A 25248-nucleotide genomic window follows, 5' to 3' on the forward strand; every position below is an offset into this window, starting at 1 on the left:
GAGTCAAACCTGAAGACCGGAGATGAGAGCAGACTCTGTGGCTGGCAGGGGAACTAGGTGGGCGGAGTCTCTACAGGGTGGGCTCACAATATCTGGAGGCAGCCCCAGAGCTCACCGTCACAGTTCAGAGGGTGAAATGTGTTGGATGCTCTTGACTTTGAGCTTTGGAAAAATCCCCAGACTCTGGAGAGAGCTCTATTCCCTGGTCTGCCGCCTTTTTCTCATTCTTCTTTTTAATGAGCTTCCCTAAAAGCAAGAATCCAGGACTCTGTTTGGGCTTGTGAGACCTGAATCTGTTCAATTACTTCTTGGCTATAAACTGCTCCTACCGTGGCCTGGCCTGCCAGATGGGGCCTCCGTGGGCCACCCACGACTGCAATAACTCCCTCTGACTTGCCTTCTCCTTTCTTCATCTCTTCTTTCTTTTTCCCTCCCTCCCTTCCTCCCTCCTTTCCTTCCTTTCTTCCAACAGGAAAGGATACAGAGAGACACATTTACAAAAGAAGTGCACATAAATAAGGGGCTTAGGGGTGATGAGATGCTCAGCAGTTAAGAGCACTTGCTGCTGCTCTTACAGAGGACCCAGTTTCCATTCCCAGCATCCACAAGGCTCACAGGTGCCTGTAACTCAAATTCCAGGGTATCCAATGCCCACTTTTGACCAATGATGGCACCAGGCACACACATGGTGCACACAGGTACACGCAGATAACATACACACAAATTAAATAAATATCTTTTAAAAAGTTTGATGATGGAGACAGCCAAATGTGGTGGCATGAGCTGAGGCAGGAGGATCCCAAGTTTGAGCCCAACATGGGCTATATACTGGGGCCCTATCTAAAAAGAAAAATAACTTAAAATTGAAAACGGAGGCAGAGATTAGAACACTTCCATGGAACAGTGGCCTTCTGGGAGTCATTGAGCATAAGGAAGGATCTTCCCCTAAAAACTTTGGTGAGAGCATGGCCCTGCCAACACTTGGATCTCAGACCCCAGCATCTAGGACTCTGGGAGAATAAATTCCTATTATTACAAGGCACCCAGTTTGAGCACCTTGTAATGATGGCCACAGGAGTCTAGAATGCTATTCCTAATATGTTAGGTCTTGTGAGTGGCTTGGTGGGGATAGAGGCTGCGTGGGGAGGGGCTGCAGAGTGGATGGCAGGAGGCAGGTGTCAGAGTCCTTGGGCCCCACGCAGTTCCGGGTTCCACAATGTCCCGGAAGAACCCAAGCACAGCAACGGGGCCTTATTTGCATATCTTCCAAGCAGATCCTGAGGGCTGTGTGAGCCAGAAGACACCTCCTCCAAAGCCAGTTGTCCCCCAGATTGCCCCCCGACACCTGTTCGTCCCAGGGGCATTGGCAGGCGCGGGAAAGGAAGGACTGACCTGGCAGAGCCCTCAAGCCGGGGTCAGGCTGACCCGAGACAAGTAGGAAAACTGAAGTGGACGTCAGATGAGAGTTTTCTGTGAGCTGACAGGTTCATAGTCAAAAAGCAGGAGGGGAGCTGGGGAGCTGGCCCAGGCGTGAGAGCTATTGCTGCACAAGCGTGAGGACCTGAGTTCCAGCCCCCAAGCATGTACAAAAAAATCTGGCCACTGATCTGTAACTTCTTTCCTGTGTGGGGTAGAGAGGAGGACTGGTTGGCTGCCAGCCTAGCTCTAGACTCAGTGAGAGACCTTATCCCAAAGGGATGAGGCAGAGAGCAGCAGAGAAAGGCACTCAAGGTCCTCCTCTGGTACGTATAGCTGCATGGGTCTGGAGAGAAGAAGTTGTCCAGTGTTTAATGCAGAGATGTGGCCTTCGGGAACTGGTAACCCAAGGACAAATGAACCAGGCATTCCAGAACTGACATCACAGCTGAGGAACAGCAAGGGACAGAAGGAGGGGGAGGTGCCCCCAAGGCCAGTGATGGGTACCCAGGGAAGTTGGAACCTCTGTGGTCTTGTCTGTCACCGCTGGAAGGGGACAGGAGGAACCGGCTCCATCCTGCTGTGGTGCCCCAGCAGTGCCTCCCAAGGATGGGAGCAGGAAGAACAGAGACTTGGGGGCAGGGGGGGGGGGGTTCCAGAGTCAGACACACAATGACTGTGAGTCATAGGAAGGCTAACTTGGTGCCCAGCAACCAAGAAAGACCGAACGACCTTCCTTTAGAATGCCCTGGACCTCCAAGGATTGTGCAAACCAAAAAGAAAAATCAATCACTTGCTACAGTTAAGAAAAGGTCCACTCCTGTCAGAAAAATGCACACCCCCACTTTGTAAAGAAAAGCCCCAGACAGAGGGCCTATGAGCCACAAGTTTGTTCAGGCCCCCTCTGTCCATGGAGAACACCCTGTACTCACTCTCATTAGGAAATACATCCACACTTTCCTGCTAGTCTGTGTCTCAAGTTCTTGTTCCAGACATGAAGGACCTGGACATTGTGTCACAGATGGCTCCTGAGGCCCCCTCCAGTATCATTCTGGTAAACAGACCCGGCTGGACCCAGTAACACAGGTGGGAAGGCAGGGAAAGGTAACATCTCTGTCCCCATCTGACCCCAGGCACTGCTGTCCCTTAAGTAGTTCCAGGACCATCTGCCTCAGGACCCAGGGCCAACTGAGCTCGGACAGACACCACCTGCCTGGAAACAAAGTCACAACCATGGGTAAAGGCTCTGGAGGAGGACCCCAGCAACACCCTTTGGGGTAGCAGATGGTAAAGATCTTGGTTTGATGATCTGCCTCCACAGCCCCAGATGGCCCTGGTCATTTGGCAGCTCACAGGCCCCAGAATGTGGGCAGGGGGGCAGAGATCTAGGCTGGGATCTGCCTGGGACACCTCTCTGTGTGCTTTTGGTTTCAGAACCAAAAGACATTCCCAGGAGGGAGAGCCTTGTTCAACACACAGCCACCCACCTGTGCCTCACCAGGAACAGAGACATTCTCCCCTGGGACAGACATGCTGGCAGGAGAACCATAAGCATGGAAACAGAAGCTGAAGAAAACGTGGGACTGGGCTCTGAGAAAAGATCCCCCTACCATGCCCTGAGCCATCTTTACACAGACCCACAGCCAGTCCAGCCAGCAGAGGGAGAGCAGAGGACATACGCAAGGTGTGTCCTGCCCACCTGTCTCCCTGTAGCCCTGATTCATCTCAGCTCCATGTAAAGCAGAATGTGATTTTGTTTGTGGTTCCTCCACTGCCAGGTGGGGATGCAAATGGAAGGCTGTTGGAGAACTCCACTGTTTTACATAAGGAAGAGGAAGCCATGTGGCCACGGAACCTGTTGCTTTGCAGGCCTTTGGGAGAAGGGGGTGGGAGGAGGCTGTGACCACCTGTCCTGCATTCTCCAACAGACAGAAACCCGGGCACAGCATGGATCAGAGCTCTCTCTGAAGGAGTTCAAGCCCAGCCTAAGTGAACATGGAGACCCTATCTCAAAACCCAAAACAAACAAACAAAAACTTGGTTATTTTAAGTACCAAACAAGATAAAGCATTTTGGAACAGGGACCTCTGGGTTATCTGTTAATCTCTGCTGGGGTGGAAGTCTGGTGCCACCTAGCTCTGCAGAAGAGTCACATGACCTCTGAGACCCCCCAATTTCTCTAGCAGGAAACTGTCCAGCTGGCTTTCAAGTCCCCTCATTCCAGGCCTGAAGAGCGCACTGCCTAGGTGGCAAGCAGTTCTTTGTGTCCCTGGCTCAGCTTCTCAGTGTCAGCTGAGACCATGACCCTGTGGTCACTCTGTCTGCCCTGGGGCTGTCATCCACATGGCCAGGGCTCCCCACCTCACCTGCTTCACTGACCCCAGCACGGCAAGCCATAGACACTGAGTTCTCAGAACAGCACTTCCCACGGATCCATGCCTTCCTCCCACACACCCCGCTGGGGAGCAGCCTCCACACCACGGGCCACCACGGGGTTGCAGTTTCTGCTCCTGACTGAAAGGTAGAAATTGTCTGCTTCTTGCTTTCCTCTGTGCTTTCTCCAAGGACCTCTGCCTTCTTGTCTCTGTTGCTTGGAGCCATGCTGAGTCCAAAGGCTGAGAGGGACCCTGCACCCAGGCAGCACCTGGCGGTTCCATTAGAAAAGGGTCCCCAGGGAGAGGACAGCTCACCACCTACAGTGACCAGTGTGGATGGCAGGCTGTGTGGCCCCTCCCAGAGTCTCTCCACCAACCTCGCCAATGTCTAAACGTTGAAGAATGCTGGTGGGAGCCATTATTGGTCATTTCAGAATTTGTTTGGGGTCTTTTCTGTTCGTTTGCTTTGTTCTTGAGCTCAGGCTGCTCTGGAACTCATAGCAATCCTCCTGCCTCAGCTTCCTGAAAGATTAAAATTACAGGCCTGAGCCACCATACCTAGCTCCATTTTAGGTTTGTACCCAAGGTCAGCAGAAAGGAGTATTAATAAGCTCGGCTACATTAAAGCCACCCACAGCTCAAACCGCCGCCAATCAATTCTGTAAGAGCTGTTGCCGGGTCAGGCTCCCAGGGTGCTAATTTCCTGCTCGGAGCATCAGTGAGTCATCTGCCTCCCTCCTCTCCACTTTAACTGTTGCTCTGAGACCGGAGTCTGCAGAAGGGAGGTCACATGGCATCTTTATTTAGTAGCCAGTTCTCAATTGGCAGGAGGGGAAGGATAGCCAGACACTTCCTAGAAGCAACCCCCCCTCAATTTCCGGAGCCCACATAAGCTAGGAAGCTCGATGGTGTCTTAAATTCCTGTAGTGCTTTCCAAGCCACTGACGTTCAAGAGTCAGGGTGCCGACCAAAGGATAAACTGGGCCTGGGTTGCAAATGGCTGGGAAAAAAGACTTCCCTCGGGGCACCTCCGGGTGGTGCCATGTGCCGTGCGACCACCAGGTGGCGCTCAACACTTCAAACTGCCAAGAGGGCCAGGCCAGGCTGGAGCCCTGTTAATCTCGCACAGATTAATGCCAAAGCGAAAATGCCCCCAGGTGTGAGGCAGAAGCGTGACCAAATGTCACAGAATTATCGTGGATTCATTTAGACCAAGTTCATCTGAATGTCACAGAAAGCTACATTAAAAGTGACTTCCACAGGCCCCGTTTACTTGTATGTGAAATGCAGGTCCAGCTGTAGCAGGGCCTCCTTCTTTCTCACAGCCTCCCAGACCAAGGTAAGGGCCCAGCCGAACATCACGTCTGAGAGGATAAAGGACGGCATGGCCCCACTTCAAGATGTTACAAGCACTTCTTAGGAAGGTGTCACATACCTATATTCTCAGCATTTGGGAGGTTGAGGCAGGAGAATCACCATGCATTCAAGGTCAGCCAAGGCTACTCAGTGAGAGCCTGTTCCAAAAGCCATGCAAAGAAGTTCCAGACTTAAGCTGTACTTACAAATCATGAATTGTAACTCTTAGCCATACGGGGCCTCTGGGAGCTGGATTCCTCTGTACAGACATTACCACCCCCAAGTAATTTCAGGGTTCAGTTGGGGGAAGGAATGTGAAAAACAACCAGTATCAGCCTCATTGTTGAGGCCACTGGAGGCTCCCCGTGCCTGCCCACCAAAACGTGTCTAAGCCAGCTCTTACTCACATGCCAGTGTATCTGTGTGCTTTGGATGGGGAAGTCACCATTATTTCTCTTAGTTTTGTTTCATGTTGCTGTAATTAAACAAAATGCAAAAGCAATTTAGGGAGAAAGGGTCTTATTTCAGCTCACAGTTCCAGGTTACAGCCCATCATGGCAGGGAGGTGCAAACAAAACTCAAGACATCTAGTCACAACCACAGTCAGGAGCAAAACAGGAGTAAAACGCACGCATGCCTAGCTCAGCTTACTTCCCCACGGATACAGTTCAGGACCTCCTGCTTAGGGAATGTTGCCACCCATGTGGGGCAGGACTTCTCACATCAATTAATGTAATCAAGATAATTCCCCCAAAGACATGCCGATGGGCCAACCTGCTCTAGATCATCCCTCGTTAAGACATTCTTCCCAAAGGATGTGAGATTGTGTCAAGTGGACAAAACCAACCATCAAAGTGTCTCTGCCACCCAAGCACAGGAGCAAAAGCCAAATGGGCCACCCTTGCCTCCCGTCCTTTTCCTCTCCACGACACCTTCAATTTTTAGGAGGTAATAAGTGCAGTGTGAGAAACTGTAAACCAATGGCACACAGGCAAATCTACAGGCAGCACAGCATGCAGAAACAGCATATCCATGTGGGACAGGGAAGGGCAGTATGTATCTCACTAGTTCTACTTCAAGAATCCCCTAAATGCTAAAAGTTCCCGTGCTCCTGGGGTTCCAATATGGAATTTTCCCCACGGGCTCATGTGTGAACACTTGGTCCGTAGTGTTGGTGGCACCGTTTTAGGGAGCTCATGGAAGGGAGCAACAGCAGAGAAAGACGGGAAATCCCCGGCTCCAGCTCTGTTGTGTGATAAAATGGAGCATGGACACACAGAGGGGGGTTAATAAGTAAATGACCCCTGAAAGGTCATAGGTCTCACTTTGACCTCAGGTCCAGACCTGGGTCCAGCTCTGACCCATCGCGAAGCTCATTTTACTGAACTATCTCCTTGCTGTCGCTCCCCACCTGTCTCTGTCCAGTGTATTGTTCAGGGGCACGAGAACCCAGAACCCTCAGTCTGCACCCCCCCCCAACCTTAGATCTGCTCAGCGGCAGCAGGGGCGGGTGACAGGGCACGTGATGGCAGAGCAGAGTGGGTGGGGCTGAACCAGGGTTTGGGTACATCCCTCAAAGGTTCATCCCCTACTCTGGCTAGCTGAGTCCACCTTTTACAAGTTCCGTGGCCTCCAAATCAGCTTCTGCAGTCAGGGAGCAAACATCTCATACAGGAGCCGATGGGGGACATGTAAACCACAAGCATGCAGCTGGCACCTCGGCTACAGGCTTTCTCCACAGAGGCCCCACCCCAAGGCCAGTACTGTTCATGTCTTCATTTTCATCATCTCGAATTCTCTAAGTCACAGACGTTTTTCTCAGTCCCTGGGTGCCTCCCCGAGGCTGAATGCAGCTCTGTGATAAAGGGGGGCTCTGTGATCTTTGTGACCCTCCTGGGAGGGCATGCTACTCTCATGTTTTCCCAGGCTATCCTGTCTGCAAACTCTGTGCTAGGACTCATTTTGGTGGCCCAGAGTCTCATCCGCCATCCCCTGAGGGGCTGCTGGCCTTCTGTCCTGCTCTTGTATCCAGCCGTCATTTCGGACAAAGAGGGTACCACTTGCTCTGAGACTCCAAGAGCTGAGGGATCTCAGGCGTAGGGACACTTGGAACTTTATGACAGTTACGAGGCTAGAGGAAGAGCAGGCCGAGTGTTGGCCCAGGGCATGATGGTCCACGCCCTGCAAAGGCTGCATCTTAGACGGTGTCCCTGGGTCCCTTTTACCTAAAGTCTCAGGTTTACCTCCTGCTCACCCGTGTCTTGGTCACTCTGTTACTCATGAGCTTTTGGGTGGATGTGACTAAAACCCACAGCCTGAATAAGGCTATGAAACAAGAGCTGGGGGGGAAGACTTGAGGACACGCCCCCCGTGATAGAAGATCAGACCTCCAGACCCTGCCAAAGAGTTAGGATTCAAAAAAACATAGAAGGGGCTGGGGCAGGACATCTCAAGAGGGGCTGGGGCCGGGCCTCCATCCACCTTCAGCCTGAGCAGTTTGGTTTCATTCACGTCTGGGTAGGATCTGTCTCCTTGCTTGGAGCTCCAAACACTGCAGGTCACAGCCCAAAGACAGGGATTCGGTCCTGGAAGGTCACGTGGCTCACGTCAGTCCTAGGATCCTGGACTATGGGGCAGTGGATGGGATCTGTAAGGATGCCAGACTCACATTTGGACCCCATGACTGAGCAGGAATGCTGAGCTGGGACCCCACACCAGGCACAGATCAGAAGCAGCAGTAGAGGCCCCTCCCACAGCTACACACCTCCCTCTTGCCTCTCCCCTTCCTCCCCCACCCTCTATCTGTGTATCTCATCTGTTTCTGTCTCCTGTGTCTCCCTCTTCTCTTTCTCTGCCTTGGCTCTGTGTCCGCCCCTCTGTCTTCTCCCTCCCGTCTGTCTGCCATCTCTGTCTTGATCTCCACCCAAGCCTGTCTTTGTCTCAGACTTGGTATCTCTCTAGCTCTTCATCCTGCCTCTCTTCTCCAGTCGTCTCCATGCCGGGGCTCCCCTGCTCTTCCACTCACCCTCTCGGCTGTCTTCCCTTTGGTTCTGCGGCCTTCACATACTGGCCATATCTGCTCCACTGTGGCACTTAAGATCCCCATGGCTACCCATGCCCAGAGATAAACAAAACACTGATCCCGAGGGGCCAGGCCTGTGCCAGACACACAGGCCTGTTTAGGGGCACACATATCTACCACCACAGCCCAGACACTTGGCAGCCTTGTCTCTGATGAGTCATGCTGAGATTTTTGTTACTATAAAACATGTTTTAAAGATTTATGAAAGTAATACATTCATTGCAGGAAAATTTGGAAACACAGAAAAATTATAAAAGAGACCTTTTTAAAAAAAAATTACTAAGAATCCTCATATTCATTTATCTCCCTTCAGTCTTTCATTTTTCAAGCTTTAAAATATTTAGAATAAATGCTGACTTTGTCTGCATATAGTGTTCACTCCAGCCCCCCCCCCCCCCCCTTATCTGAGCATTTCTTATGGCCTTAAAGACTCTGTGGAATGTCTGCTTTTCCCACACCAGTGGCACCGTTCCTTTTAGGGATCACTGATACCACAGCTGACAGTGACTGCCCTGCCATATGTTTGTTCTGGGGTTGGATCACTTAACCCACGTGTGGCTTCCCCGAGGACCATCCCTTTCCCTGTATTACAGATGAGGACATCAAGGATTAAGGAGATCAGATAACTTATTCATGATCATACAGCTTGTAAGGGACAGGTCCCATTCAAACTCCAAAACATCTGACTCATAGCAAATGTCCCCTACATGCCACACACACACACCCAACACATGCACAGGTATGCCACGGACACGCCTCAGTGGTGGGCCTAGCCACTGGGCGATGTATTGAATGATGTCACAGTAAAGAGGTGGTGTCTCTATCTGCCTGGATTAACCTTCCTAAATGGTGGAATGGTCTTCCTGTAGAGACCTCTTTGCTAAACATCAGTGTCTGGGCTACAGTGCTGTTCCAGTATTGAAGTCACCTGCTCCCTGTGGGTTGGGGCCTGGGGGAAGGGCAGCCCTTCATAGCACACAGAACCACAGAATGATTCAGAAAACTAAAGAGTGACCAGAACCACATCATCGACAAGACTGTACATCAAACACCTCCAGCACAAGCCACACCCAACAAAAGAACGTTGGAATCACCCTCATTAGGACTGGCAGCGTTGGAACTGGACACAGTGGCACACAGCCCTTGTCCTTGCTACTCTGGAAGTCTCACAACAGTGAGACTCCATCTCAGAACAAAACAGTAAAAACCATGATTAGCAGCATTTGGGCTGCAAGTATGTCAGAATATATGCTCAGCATGTGTGAAGCCCTGGGTTCCATCCTCAGCACCAAAAAATAAATAAAAGATTGCAGCATAATAAAAAATGCCTATTAACATTGCCATTATGTAGCGAAGAGCCAGAGATGGTGGCCGAAGTTCCAGGGCAAGAAAAGGAAATCAGAGGTCTAGGAATTGAGGGCAAGGGATTTAAAATGTCATGTGTGGGCAATGTAGAAATATACACAGAATGTGAACTATTTAGAATTCACAAGAAAGTTGCTGGATATTTGTAACATCAACTTATAAAATCAATAGTACTTTCTCCTCACCACAACAACCATTCATAACACTAAAGAGAGAGGGATACCATTCCTGTGGCTGGAGAGATAGTCCAGACATTAAGAGCACTTTCAGCTTTTGCATAGGACCTGGGTTCCATTCCCAACACTCACATGAAGGTTCTCAGCCATCCTAACTCTAGTTCCAGAAGATGCCATACCCATGTCTGGCCTTTGCAGGACCCAGGCATGCACATGGTATACATGCATGCAAACAAAACACTTATACATATTAAATAAAAATAGGGGCCAGCGAGGTGTCTCAGCAGTTAAGAGCACCTGCTGTTTTTGGCAGAAGATCCAGGTTCAGTTCCCAGCACCCACATGGTGGCTCACAGCTGTCTACAACTCCAGTTCCAGGAGAACCAATGCCCTCTTCTGACTTCTATGGTTATCAGTTACACACGTGGTACACAGACATACATAAAGGCAAAACATATGTTTTATTTATTTATATATATTCTTAAAAATAAATAAATATTTTTTAAAGACATCATTCCTAATGGCAGCAAAAAAACAAGACAGAGCTAGCTAGTATTCTATGAAAGATCCTATTTCCCCCCTACTAAAGTGACAAGACTCTAGATGAACTGAATAATCCGTGTTGTTGTATGGGGCAATTATAAAAATACCATTTCCAAGTAGGCCTAGTGGCACCGTCTACAGTACTGGCATTGGAACTTGGTAGAAGAATCTGGAACTTGGTAAATTTATTTATTCCAAAATTTGTAAAGATGAATGAAAGTTCCCACATGACTACCTTGATCATTTAAAAAGAGATAGAGAAGAAGAAGTATTTTCCTCATTAAAACATCAGTGCATCCCAGCGCCCTAGTAATAATAAGGTCCATTGCTGACGCCTCGGGTCAAAACAGAGCTTGGACATAAGGCCTGTGCCTGTCCAGGAACTTGGATTCCAACAGGGAAAGCCTCATAAGCTAGAACAGGAGGACAAAATATTTAGCAAATGGTTGCTGAGGAAACTGTTCTCTTTACGTGGGAAGAAGAAAGCTAGATCTACCACATGCACTCGTGGGTTCCAGGAGAATTAACGACCTATGTGCGAAAGACAGCCATCCAGCCAATAGAAACATAGAACGACACATTTGCTACATGGAAATGAGTGTGGGTGAGATCCATAGACAAGACTTACAAAGGCTGAAACTACAAGATAAAATCCATGTTTTTTCTTTATCACAATTTAGAATTTTCAGTTCGGTATTGGGTGTGGTGCACACACACACATCTGTGATCCCATCGTCCATGAGACTGAGGCAGGAGAATGAAGAGTTTAAGGCCAGTCTGTCACCTATCACCATGGAACAGGCATCAACAGAACACAAAAGAAAGGCAAAGGAGGTGAGAGAGGCTGAAGGAAACAGGACATGTCACAGGAAAAGAGGTCATGGAGACCAGTGCCCACAGAGCTGCTCAAACAAGCACACTCCCCCAAAACTAAAACTGTATTAAAGTCTGGAATCCCATCAGAATTGAAAACCTAGATGAGCATGTATAGACAGCTGTCATCCAAGGCGCCTCCAAAAATCTTTACACACAGCTTCATAGTTGTCCCATCTTCTATACAATGGTTTTCCCCCTCCAAAACTCAAGCTGAAATTTGGTGGACCCTATGGAGGTTGGGGGGGGGGGCTTTAGGAGACCATTGGGACCTAGGAGGACCTTATCACTTGCTCGCTATAGTGAGTGAGGGGCTGCTCTCAGGACTGTATTTGTCTCCAGGAAAGCTGAAGATGGGAAATGACGCAACACTTGTCCTTGCTCTGGTCCCTTTGGCACCGCCCACTTCCTCTCAGTTTTCCACCACAGTTGCAGCCGCTTGAGGCCTCAACAGAAGCTCATCAGATGTCTGTGCCATACTCCTTGGCTTCCTAGCCTCCAAAACCGAGAGCCTAACTAAGTACTTCTGCTCATTGTAAATCACCCAGTCTCTGGCATTATGCCTCAGCCACAGAGTCTAGACTCAGAACGGATTATGGACTGTAGTAGAATATTTTAAGGTGTGTTACTTTTGTTTATGTTGCATTTGTTTAACTCTGTGAAGCTGTGTTACTGTGCCTGTCTAAAACACTAATGGTCTAATAAAGAGCTGAATGGCCAATAGCAAGGCAGGAGAAAGGATAGGCAGGGCTGGCAGGCAGAGAGAATATATAGAGGGAGAAATCTGGGAGGAAGGAGATCTAGTAGCCAGAGGAGGAGGACATCAGGGGCCAACCACCCAGCTACACAGCCAGCAAGCCACAGAGTAAGAGTAAGGTTTACAGAAGTAAGAGAAGAGGAAAAGCCCAGAGGCAAAGATAGACAGGGTAATTTACGATAAGGAAAGCTGGCTAGAAACAAGCCAAGCTAAGGCCGGGCATGCATAAGTAATAATAAGACTCTGTGTGTGAATTTATTTGGGAGTTGGGTGGCAGGTCCCCCAGAAAAGAGTAAAGACCCCCAACAACAATGAATAGTACCTTTCTAATACTGAATGGTGGGGGAGCCCATTTCTAGGCCTTGTCACTACAGAAGAGACACTGAATTTTGGCTCTGCCCCATGTACACCCTTACAACACCTAGGTTCAGACCTGAGTTCCTTGGAGGGAAAAGCACAAAGCTGCCATAGCGGATGGAAACAGACTCGGCACACCTTTGATGGATAGAACAGCCTCAGCACACCTTTGCAGCCCACGGCTGTGGAAGCAGCCTGCTGACTGAGCAGAGGCTAGAACCAGCCCTGCTGGCAGACATTTCTGGAAGCTGCAGCTTGAATCTGCTTCTTTCCAGAGTCCTGACTCTGCAATCTGCACCCCCTGAATAAATCATTTTTCCTTTTATCTTGGTTGGAGGATATTCTGCAACTAACAGCCTTGATCCACACATTTGCTCCTACTGTATACCACGAAGGATTTGTTTAGTCAGCAGCTAACAATTGGACAGCTCCTAGACAGACATAATGCCTATCAACTGAGAAAAGAGTGTGTGGAGAGACAATAAAGAAATGAACAGTAAAGAAAGGAGAAAGTGGTATAGACAGAGAGATAAAGGTTTGGAAACTTCCACAGCTTACCTAAGTGGTGGTAGAGGCCACAGGAGAAATGTTGAGGGTGAACACATGGACTCTTCCCTCATGTCAGTGGTTCCCGAGGGGAACCTGTGGGGAGAGCAGCCTGAAGCACTAAGATCCTGAGGAAGAGGAGCCTTGTTGTTTCCAAATAGTGAAGAGGCCCACACAGTTAGAACAGAGAGGACCACAGCAATCTGACTCCTACCCGTGTGCGAACCCGGCACATGCGAGCATGTGTGTGTATGTGTGGGCACACACAGGCACACACACACACCACCATGTGCCATGGGGTAAGGCATGTGTCCTCACAGAGATGCCTTGGTCATGCAAGTAACTGAGCTCTTAAACTGGAGCCAGAACTGCTCTCCACATGGGTGAAGCTGGAGGGAAATACCCTGCAGGAGGAGACATGAGAGCCAGCGAAGGGGGCTGGCGGCAGGGCTCAGAGCAGAAGCCGAAACTCAAGCGGATGGCACCCTAGAGGCCCAAGGAGCCTCTAATTTCATGGGAGTAACTGGAAATGTCAAAAGCAGATGGAAACAGGTAGCAATAATGTTTGGGGGAGGGCAGAGTTGTTAGGAACAATGGAAGAGGGTTGGCCTAGAGGCCAAGCAGGCTCCTTTGGCAAGGGAGACTGGATGGGGAGCAACCTTGTCTCCTCTGCATAGGGAAATGGAAGGATTTGTCTTTCAGAGGAACAGTGTGTCATGCACCAGGGAATGTGGGAAGATTTAGTCAACCCTCCCTTTCTTCTTTCAGGGAGAGCTGGCTTGCAGGTACACCAGGGAAACTCCAAAGTGGGGAGATGGCAGCACCCTCAGGCATGTGCTAACTAAATGTGAACTCTCACCTGTCCAGATATGGATTTTGAAACCCATCACTGCTGGGCGGTGGTGGCGCACGCCTTTAATCCCAGCACTCGAGAGGCAAAGGCAGGCAGATCTCTGTGAGTTCGAGGCCAGCCTGTTCTACAGAGCAAGATCCAGGAACGGTACAAAGCTACACAGAGAAACCCTGTCTCAAAAAAGGAAAAAAAAAAAAAAAAGTTTATTAGGGTTGGGGATTTAGCTCAGTGGTAGAGCATTTGCCTAGCAAGCGCAAGGCCCTGGGTTTGGTCCTCAGCTCTGACCAAAAAAAAAAAAAAAAAAAAAAAAAAAAAAAAAAAAAAAAAAAAATGAAACCCATCACTAAGAGAACCTGGTTCCCCCAAGGCTTAGGATGTCCTGGTCCCACAAAATACTTGATGTGGTTTAGTCCAATAATGAGAACAAGGCACAGGATGTTCTTTGTTCTGTAGGGCTCACATTGTCACAGTGGAGAACTTTACAGCCGGCTTCTTCACAGCATCTCAGCTGGAGAGCTAGGGGAGCAGCTACAATTCCCCTAATGAGGGCAGGAACATTGAAATCCATTGTCCTCACTGTCAATCAAGTTGGGCAGAAAGACGGGAAACAGCTTACATACCCCAAGAGAGCAAAGCAGAGACTGTATGATACCAGTTCCCACAGGCAACATCTCCTGGATGCTGGGGGTGGGGCGGGTGCTGGTCAGAGCTTTCCAGAGCATTCTCTGCAGGGAGGCAGATGTCTGGAAGAGCACTTGTGGAGGTCTGAATACATGCAGCTTGGATGGAAAGTAAAAGGAACTTGTTAAGAAAACCCATTCTATTGTTTCCCTTAGAGAACTGGGCCTTTCGTCTTAATCAAAGCCCAAACAGGACATCAAATTTGAGTCCACAAAGAAGAAAGCTTCCCTTGAGTGTGGTTCCAGCAAGGTAGAATTGTGGGCATAAAGAATGTGATGCCGGGCTAAGGATAGCTCAGGCAGTAGAGTGCTTGCCTAGCATGCAGGAAGTTCTGGGTCCTGTGCCCAGTCCTGCATAAACTAGGTGTGGTGGTGCATGCCTATAATCCCTGAAATAAATGCAAGAGGGTCGGGAGTTCAAAGTCATCCTCAGCTACACAGCAAGTTCAAAATCAGCCTAGGCTACAAGACAGCCTATCTTAAAAGAAAAAAAAATTACAGAGTACGGTGGTACATGCCCATAGTCCTGGCACCTGGAAGACTGATGCAGGAGGATCACAAGCTTCAGACCAGCTTGGGAAATAAACCAAGGCCCTATGGGAAAAAAGAAAAGGAGGGAGAGAGGATGACGGAGCTAGAATATCTGTCTGATGAGCACATTAGAGGGAGGTGGTGGCTGAACCCTCTGAGCTACATCACGGCCCATTTAGAATCAGAAAGCTGGACTTGTAGAAGGCCAAATCAGTAAAATGAGACAGTTTCTGGAAACACCAGAAGACAGGTTCAGGACACAGGTACACATGCCAGGGAGCAGCTGGTGCATGTGTGAGACCCGGCACACACGCCTCTCCCTGAGTAAGCAATCCCATGCCCAGGGTTTGCCCGATAGGTAAAAATCACAAAACTCTCCAAAGTGCTTCCCATAACCTCCCATCTGCCCTATGCTCATTAACAACACTGAGCCGTCAATAGACATTTTAACACCGTTGGCTGTTCAAACCAATGAAATCATGGTATTGATTAGTAATGCAGACCTAATGAAATCTGATAACAGAATTAGTTCCCTTGACAACATCACTGGAAAGGGTCCACAATAAATTGTTGAGTGAATGGCAAGGCCCAAAATGCAATCCCATTTATGTGAGAAAAACATCACCTGTCTGACCCACAAACTTCTGAGGCCATTCACCACCTTTGCAGTGACAGTTACCCCAGATAAATGGTTTGTGGGGCTTTTTTTCCCCTTTGTTCTTTAAATTTCATTCTTCTGTCTCAGCTTTCACCAAGTACACAAGCTATGTTCAAGACCAGGGGAAAATGAAAACATGTCCCCACAAAGGGCCATCAAAGAACCCTGTGGATGCATTCCTGTGAGTTAGCCCCCTCTATGTTCTCCTTCTCAGCTTTGCTGGTGGAAAAACTCCAGGTGGTACCTGTGTGCATGAAGAATATGCTCTGTTGCAAAAATAGAAAGCCCTGCCCGCTCTGTGTTGCAGGGATAAGAGCCTAGTTTGCTACAGTGTTCACAAAAAAGGCAACTCAGGGCCCGGGCAGCTGCTCGTGACATAATCAGGGGACAGGATCCCCCTTATCTTCTTCCGTTGGCATCCTTTGTATGGCCTTTATCATTGCCACAAAAATGACTGATTCACTTCCCTTCTTCACACCCATGTTCTGCTCTATGTGGTTCTGGAATGAGCTATATAGTCCAGGCTGGCCTTGAACTCAGAGTTCTAAGATTAAAGGCACACGCCACCACACCTGGCCGACATCAATACCGATTTCTCTAGCAAGACTTAGTGTTTACTGTCCTTGGGGGGAAAGAACAACTCTCCCCAAGAACTTTGACCTACATTGTATTGGCCCAAACTGTGGCCTATGGTGACCTTAGCTACAAGGGAATTAGTGCACTGGATTGTACTAACAAGAAAGAACAGAAAACAGACAGGAATGGTAACTTTCCATGGTACACAGCACCCATAGGTAACCTTCTAGTGGGGAATAGTTGACTCCTCTCAACTTTTAGACTGACAAGTGAGCCCCCACATCCTCCCCACCCCAACCCCCACCCTACCCCACACCACACCAAATCACACCCCACCACACCCCCGCCACCATATATTGGTTCCAATTCTGGTATCAGCCATTCTCACATCTTCACCTCCACATTCTCTCCCCCAGAAAATCATTAATCTGTCTCTGTATAATAAGCACAGGATGCAATCCAGGGACGAGGCTAATATTGAAGGACATTCCCTCCCCCAGCTATTGTGAGACCCCGTGGCCCTCCCTGATGACTGCTCAGCACATTTGGTGACCTGACTGCTCACATCACTCAGATTCAGTGTCAGCTCTCCAGCCTGTCCCGGGTGGGCACTGTCACCTTTCATATCTCTGACCTCCATTTTGCAGGAGCTCTGTCCCTAAGTCCTGTCCCATTTCTCTTTCTGAAGGTCACCTCCTTGACTCATGTCAGGCCCAGAAGGCACCCGTCTCTTCCCATTTGTGCTGATTCTCATACTCAAGCACCCCAAGTCTTGTGGGGCCCTTGTTCCCTCCCCACAGGAGCGCTCAAGGCTTGAGTTCTGCAGACTCATTGAGGACAGCAACTTGAGGACACTGATGAGGGCTTCTGCACCCTCCTTGTCAACATCTCAGAATTATCTCCTTCAGGGAGGGACTGAGACGCTAGAGGTATTCTTCCCGGACAATGTGCCTGACTTGACATATCTGAGTCACCGCCAGGGCTGGACTTACGGCCTGATGACAGAGAAAGAGGAGGAATGAACGAACAAAGTTTGCAAGAAGACAGATTTATCCGAAGCACAGACACTGTCCAGTGACGCAGAGCCTGCTTGTGCCTCGTAGGACCATCCATCCCCTGGGAAGCGGCACAGGGAACCTCAGGATTCACAGGCCCATTGGAATGGTTCGGTGGTGCAGCTTGCATTCACTGGCAGACTCGCTGGGGCTTCTAACTCCTTTCTCATCCTGTTCGAGTTGCCTTTAGAAATCCTCTTTTGGTCACCTGGGGTCTATGCAGGGATACGTTGCTCAGCCTGGGCGAAGGGAGGAGGGGACTGGACCTGCCTCGATTGAATCTACCAGGCTGAGCTCAATCCCCAGGGGAGTCCTTGCCCTGGAGGAGATGGGAATGGGGAGTGGGCTGAGGGGAGGGCGGGGATGGGGCTGGAGGAGGGAGGACAGGGGAATCCGTGGCTGATATGTAAAATTAAATTAAATTATTAAATAATTTTTTTAAAAAGAAATCCTTTTTTGGAGCTAGCTTTCCCCACTGGCAGGCTTACCATCACGTTCCTGCCCTCTAAGTGAACCCTGGTCCTCCCCCAGCCCTTTCCTATTATTACTGCTGAGACGATGTCGGAATCCAAAGAGGTTGTTATGAGTTATTCACTCAAAGGTAATACAAAGGCAAAAAGTTATCATGCTTCGGGGGCAGGCTATAAAGAAGGGGGCTGGGGCGGATGCATGACGTGAGTGGAAGGGGCAGACCCGTGGTGGAAGGCTTCCAGTGAGAAGGAAGTAGGGAGATGAGGACAGGAAGAGGTGGGACGGAATGCCAGCTGAGACTATATATGCATGAAAGCGCCCTAAGGAAGCCTGGTTGGAGAGCACAGAGCTTCCAGACACAGGAGACTCTCCCGCCAGGGTGGTAGGCTAAGCTTCTGAGTTGTGGTCCTCGCCTGTCATGCAGCTCACACTGATCAACCAAGTATGCGCCAAGCTTTTACTGTAGCCTGCAGATGAGCATAAGCACAGGTGGGGAGTCACAACACTCACTCTTTCTAGACGCATTGTGGGCAAGGTCGCACAGCCAGCTCATCCCAACTCAGATCTAGCCAAATCTACCCATCTTCACCATTCTGCATCGGTCTCTTTCTCTAAGGATGGACCTAACTGGTTCTATGTACTGATTTTCTGTCCCTCTGTCCAGCCTGGAGAACTTAATTCAGAAATTGCTTATACATCCAAAGCCCTCTTGTCCAGTCTCTAGTCTTCCCAGCCAAAAGATACCCAGAGGCCCAGCCCCCGGGGCCTCACACAGCTGAGGAGGTCTGTAACTGGGGAGGTCATCACGTGCCCAATCCTAGGCCTGTCATGCCTTTGAGCCTCTTGCTTTCTCACAGAATAGAATTGAAGGTCATATCCCACAAAGAGAGTTGAGCGAGTATGTTGGCTGGCTTTCTAGGGAATAATCAAGTTACAGAGCAAATGGGTTTTGAAGGTTTCAGTCCAGAATAGATTGGTCCTTTTGCCTTGAGCCTGTGGTGACACATCTCAGCAGGGACCCAGGACAGAGCAAAAGTACTCACCCCACGGACAGGAAGCAAAAGAGAGAGGAAGATGGCCCAGCAAGCAAGGGTGCTTGTCGCCAAGCCTGGGGGTCTGAGCACAGTCGCTGGACTCACTTGGTGGAAGGAGAGAAGCAACTCCCATAAGTCATTCTCTGACATCCTTATGTGTGCCATGACGGACACACAGGCACACACACAAGTGAATTAAAATTAAAAATTAAATTGGGGGTAGGGGGAAGGAAGGTGGTAGGGTTTCATCATCCCCTTTGAGGACACACCCCCAATGACCTAAAGACCTCCCACTTGGCCCCTCCTCTCAAAAATCCCACCATCTCTCAATGGCGCAGCTTCAGAGGCCAAGCTTTCAACATGAGGGTCTTTAAGGGATCTTTATCAAAAATCACTGCAGCTATAGAGTCTCCAACACTCCGTCTATAATTTCATTCCAAATTCCACATTTCAAGAGGTAGCTGAAAAGTTATGAGTATTCATGTGTGTCAGTAATGGAGAAGATGAACCCAAGAAGAGCAACCACAAGTTCACCAGCCTGCCATGGAATGGCCCTGACCCCTAATTCTCATAGGCCTATGAAATCAGGGCCAAGAAAATGTCTTTGCTCCAAAGAAGAGCAACGCTGAGATTTATCTAAAATGCTATGTCATAAAAATGAGAGAAAGGATAGTAATACAAACACTCATCCAAACGGGTGGCTGGAACGTCACTTAACGGTAAGAGTGCTTGCCCAGTATGGTAAGGGCCCACACAGGAGTTAATAAGAAAGGGATCTAGTGGCTAAACCCTGAACAATTCAAGCAACTAAGTACTAATTGCACTAGATTATAAACTAAATAAACAAATATATAAAATAGCCATTGGCTAGCACACACCTGGATTCTCAGCACTTGGAAGGTAGAGGCAGAAGGACCTTGAGCTCCAGGGCAGCCTGAACTACATAGTGAGACCCTGTCTAGAGAGGAGTTGGTGATGAGTGGATGAAAATCATATCTAAATATTTCACCACAGATTTTTTTTTCAGAGTTAATGAAGCAACAGCCCAAGTAAGAGTCAGTGAGAAAACAGGAGGCTATGAAAAGCGAGCTGACAAGATGCAGGAAGGAGCCAGATCAAAACTAAAATTATCATGGAAAGGAGGACAGCACTGGGGTGAGCAGTGGGGAGCACAGCTGGCTAGAGGGAGGGGCTCAGATCAAGAGAGAAAGCGCAGGGGAGGAGCGAACAGAGGAAGACAGGGAGGTGATAAAAGAGCTCTGACCAGTTGGTCAGTCCTACTGGAGTGTGAGCAGACCTCAGCAGCAAGGAGGATGTGGTGAGAGCCCTTGCTTGCCTTCTCTATGGAGACAAAGCACACTTCACATTTTATCGGACACCAGACATTCCTTTGCCCAACTGATTTGTTTGTGCCCTTTTTGAGACTAGGTGTCCTGGTGCAGCCTGAGCTAGTCCTAACCCTGCCTCAGCCTTCCAAGTGCTAGGACTACAGATGTGATCCACCACATATGGTTTCCCTCTCCTACTCCATTACTGTGGGTTTTCTGATCGTTTATCTGCTTTCTGTTTTTGAACAGGGTCTCACCGTGTAGCTCTGGCTGGCCTATCAATCTCTAAACATTCTTACAGACTCTGAATAGTCTTTTTCAGGTTTAGATGCATCCCAGACATCTTAAACTCTATGGCTTAGCATTTTGCTCTCTTAAATATGTATTTTTTTAATAGTTTTTGTTTTGGAAAGTTTTAGATTTGAAGAGGGATATTAAGGATGATACAGAACTCTCTGTGCCCTTTATCCAGCTTCCCAATGTCAACGTGGTAAATTGCCATGGTGCATCCATCCAGATAAAGCAATCAACACCGGTGCAACTCTATTAAGTATAGACTACTTGAATTTTGCCAGTTTTCCATAATGCTCTTCTCCTGAGTCACCATAGGACAACCACGTCATCACATCTCATTTACTCACCAACTCTAGTTTTGGGGTTTTTTGTTTTTTGTTTTTTGGTTTTTTTTTTGACATTTTTTAAATCTATTCTTCCTCGTGACTTTTGCCCTTGGGTTCTTTCCTAGATGTACAAAAACTCATTCTGAACAATGAGTTCTGAGTCACAAAATTGTGTGTGTGTGTGTGTGTGTGTGTGTGTGTGTGTGTGTGTGCACGTCACAAAATTCTGTGTGTGTGCACGCGCACACTGCATACACATGAGTGCAGGTACCCACAGAGACCAAAAGAGGGTGTTTGATCCCCAGAGATGGAGTTATTGATAACTGTGAACCACTCAATGTGGATGCTGGAAACCAAATACCCATCCTCCGAAAAAGCAGCAAATTCCCTTAACCACTGAGCCACTGAGCCACCCTCAATGAAATTTGTTTTTACATCTGTCTAAGTCTGTGTCCTCAAATTAAACACAGGTGCTGTTTTTCAACATCTTGACACTTTTGAAGTCTACCAATCGGGCATTTGGTAAAATGTCCCTCAGCTGGATTTTGGCTGGTGTTTCTGAAAGACTTACTAAGGATGTATGCTTTGAGAAGGACCCCACTGGAATGTGCCCTGGTCCTGGCTTGGCAACTGAGGCACATGCTTTTAGAATACCTATTCTTCCTGAGAATATCAGTGCTTTCCTTTTCCACCTCTTTGGAGGCACATCCCTAAGTCTAGCCCAGACTTGGAAGATGTGCCTGGAGGAGCCGGTGTCTGCATGCATTGGGAGCCCTCTGCTCAAAGCACATGACCCTCCCCATTGCACTGTCATGTATTCAGTCATTTATCGGCTCATACCCATGCTATTTATTTTATGCCTTAGTTCATAATCCAGTTCTATTATTGTTTACTTTGTTGCTCAAATTGTTCCTGCTCTAGATGCCAAGAGCTCTCTCCAGTGGGATCCTGTAACCTTTTGACATTCCCCCAAGACTGTCCAAGTTTTGTTTTTTTTTGTTTTTTTTTTTCCAGTATTTCCTGAAGGACTCCTTGGCAAGCAGACACTCCTCGCTTTAATGTAGTTGGCTGTGTTAGTCTTTTCCTCCAGGGTTCAAACTCACGGTTCCCTCCATTGCTTTCTCAAAGCGTCTTTGTTTTGCCTTTCACACACCAAGTGTAATCAGGAAGCATCTCACACAGAGCTTCTAGAAGAGAGGCAAGTTCTATTTCTGGACCAGGGTGCTGGTTGTATGGGTAAATTCAAGTCCTTAGGGATAGGCACATTCAGCAGCAGGCACATTCAGAAACAGGCCATGAACAGCTAGAGTCAGGATTCATGATAAGGAGGGAACAAAGATGAGGAGGGGGTCTCACGATGCACATGTGCAATGCTGTCTAAATGACCCCTTCACAACTTTGTGTGATTCAATCGCATGCCTCTTGAGAGGTCACCAGGTTATTCAGGGTAATTTAAGGATAGTCACGTGGGCCAGCTTGGGCACAGAACCCCATTGGATGCTGTTTTGATTCCTTCTGTTTGAGAGTGATCGGGCTACTCTGATGAGATTTGCACCTGTAAGACTGTTCTGTCTCTAGCTGCCAGTCATTTCCTTAAGGCCACAGAGAGATGCTGCCAAAGAATAGGGCCAGTGCAGGGGGAAGCAGAGCCACAGCTTCAGAGATAGCCCCCAAGACACCAGCTGAACATCTAACTCCAGCCAGACCCCAAGCCAGTGAGGCCCTGGCATACCCATTTTAACACCCGACAAATTGCGTCATCATAGCACACACTAGGCTGAGCGGGGATTCTACAAGCTGAAAATACATGGAGTCTCGAGAACAAAGCTTCAGTTGATATGGGGACGTGGGGGAAGAGAATAGCTGATGGTGAAGTAGAACAGTAGTGCACAGAACATACTGGAAAAAGGACATGTGGAGGCAAGGCGAGCAGAGGGATAGGGTGGAAAGCATGAAAGCAAGCTAAGAACGAAAGTGGCGGCGGCGGCGGCGGCGGCGGCGCACGCCTTTAATCCCAGCACTCGGGAGGCAGAGGCAGGCGGATCTCTGTGAGTTCAAGGCCAGCCTGGGCTACCAAGTGAGTTCCAGGACAGGCGCAAAGCTACACAGAGAAACCCTGTCTCAAAAAACCAAAAAAAAAAAAAAAAAAAAGAGAGAGAGAGAGAAAGAGAGAGTAGCAATCATCCCACCACCTTGGTGGGCCATTCTAGCACTCTCTCTGGACAGAGTGACAGCACACACTGCCAGAGCACAGAATCCTGAGCGTTAGCCATCGACCCAGTCTTTTGCATAAAAGTTACTTCCTCCATTAGAAGTAATTTGGGGTGAATAAGACAGGAAGAAGTCCATGAATGTTGGTGACCCCTCTGTGTGTAATGAAATGATGGAGGGTCCTTGTCTTAGTTACTTTTCTATTGTTTTGAAGAGACACCGTGACCAAGGCAGTTTATAGAAGAAATAGTTTATTTGGGGCTTACAGTTTCCGAGGGTGAGTCCATGACCATTATGGTGGGAAGCGCAGCAGGCAGCAGGCGGGCAGGCACGGTGCTGAAGCAGTAACTCAGAGCTCACATCTTCAGGCACAACCATGACACAGAGAGAGCTAACTGGGCATGATTTGGACTTTTGAAATCTCAAATGTTGTCCCCAGAAACACATCTCCAGCAAGGCCACACCTCCTAATCCTTCCCAAACAGTTCCACCAACTGGGGACCAAGCCTTCAAACACATGAGCCTATGGGGACCATTCTCATTCACACCACCACAGCTCTCCAGGAAGAACCAGCCACTGGCCTCTTGCTGTTGGACTCTAAAGGATAGCAGGCTACATACAGAACCACCGTAGTGGAGGAAATTGTGTGTTAACAAGCCCACGTGTAGCCTCCATCCCTGAGAGATCACTGGGTAACTTATAGAATGGAGACAAAGTATCTGACCATTATCCACAGAATGGGTCATGGTGTTATGAACAATAATTCCCAAAAAGAAGTTGCATCTCCAGAGGCTGACTGGCTAAAACTTCCAAGACTGTGAAGAGTTTGGAATGTTATGGTTTTGAGCCTAATTACAATTTATCTCCAGCAATCTCTAGCTTACCAAATAGCCATTCCTTTCCTGCCTCCATAGACCTAACATCCTGGTAAACAGATATAAAACTTTGGGATATATTAACTTAACAAAACTCTATCCTCTACCAATAGAGGGGCTAGGAAAACTCAGATAACATCTTAGGTTTGCAGCTGAAATTCCCCAACTCTCTAATCTTCCCACCAAAGTATTTTTAAAGTGCCCTGATTTATAACTTTCTTTGTTCTATTACTATAAACCTCCATGAACCTGCTTCCTTGTTAGAAAGTGGGTAACCTGAAGCTGTGTTTTTCTGGCCCATGGCCACTCATATTTTGGCTCCGGAATAAACTATTTCTTACCCTCTTTGAGTTGAGAACTGTGTTTTTGCGTTGATGATGCCTTCCTGATTCCAGAGAACCTCTTTCGAACTTACGTAGCACTCACCAAGGACACAAAATCCTTACAGTTTCAGGATTCACCACATCCCCATTCCTCAGGCCATGCTATCACCAATCGCCATTTGTATCTTTCCCAGGTCTCTGAGTCCCTGACCACACCTTTTCCACTGCCTATGGACACTGTTGATCCTCACTCCAAGCCATATCTTCTTCCAGGCAAATCGCCCTCCCACAAGCCTAGCCATGCAGAGAAAGAGACAGCAACTTGGCCACAGCTACTTCCCACTACTCCTTCCTGCATGGTGCTGAAGGATCTTGGGTCTGAGGAGCACAGCCTTGGTTACGGCTTCCTGATCCTGGCATGCAGATCATCCTGGATGATCCTGGAATCTGCTGGCTGGAGTGCTAAAGCTGTTCCTTGCCAGCTCCTTTGTTAGCCCAGTTCTTCATGGTGCTTCTGGGGAGCAGACACTGAGAAACACAGCTTCCGATTTTGAAACGAGTTCCTAAGCACCCAATTCTTCACCTTGAATTCCGATTCTGGTTTAAATTACTATAGTTGCTTCTATTGTCCGCAAGTTAGGTGTGCCTAAAATTTTTGCCAGAGAGAAGGAAAGAAAGAAAGAAAGTGAGCTACACAGAGCTATGTGCCAGAGGAAGAGAGAAATCAAAGAAGAGGCCTGCGTCACAGTAGGGAAGAGAAGGACACAGGAAAACATGGACGGAAATGGAAATGCAAGGAAGATGTGAGTGTGCAAATAATCAGGAGGTGTGTTCACACGAACCCTGAAAGATACAACTTAGGAAAAAAGAGGGTCAAGGTGGGACCGGAAGTGGGATCTGGAAGCCGGTGTGCACACCTGTAATTCCAGCATCAGGAGACTAGAAGACAAGAGGTCCAGGCCACCCTGGGTTTATAACAGGACCTGTTTTCCCCCTCCCCCACCCAGAAAAAAAACAAAACAAGAGAAGAAAGAAAGAAATTTTAAAAGGAAGAAGAGAAGAGAGGGACAGAAGGAGAATGGGGAGGAGGGAGGAAGTGGGGAGGAGGAAGATAAGAAGGAGTTTATCTGTGCATTGCTAACCCACAGTCTGAGGTTGAAGAACGGCTCAATAATAAAACTGAAGC

At 48.4% G+C, this 25248-nt stretch overlaps 1 pseudogene; it reads right to left on the bottom strand.

The window, feature by feature from the left end:
* Nucleotides 1-5060: 5060 nt before the first annotated feature.
* The window catches only part of LOC118579487, a 46594-nt pseudogene continuing 26406 nt past the window's right edge, over nucleotides 5061-25248 (bottom strand).

This window comes from Onychomys torridus, chromosome 3 (assembly GCF_903995425.1).
Source record: "Onychomys torridus chromosome 3, mOncTor1.1, whole genome shotgun sequence".
NCBI lineage: Eukaryota > Metazoa > Chordata > Mammalia > Rodentia > Cricetidae > Onychomys > Onychomys torridus.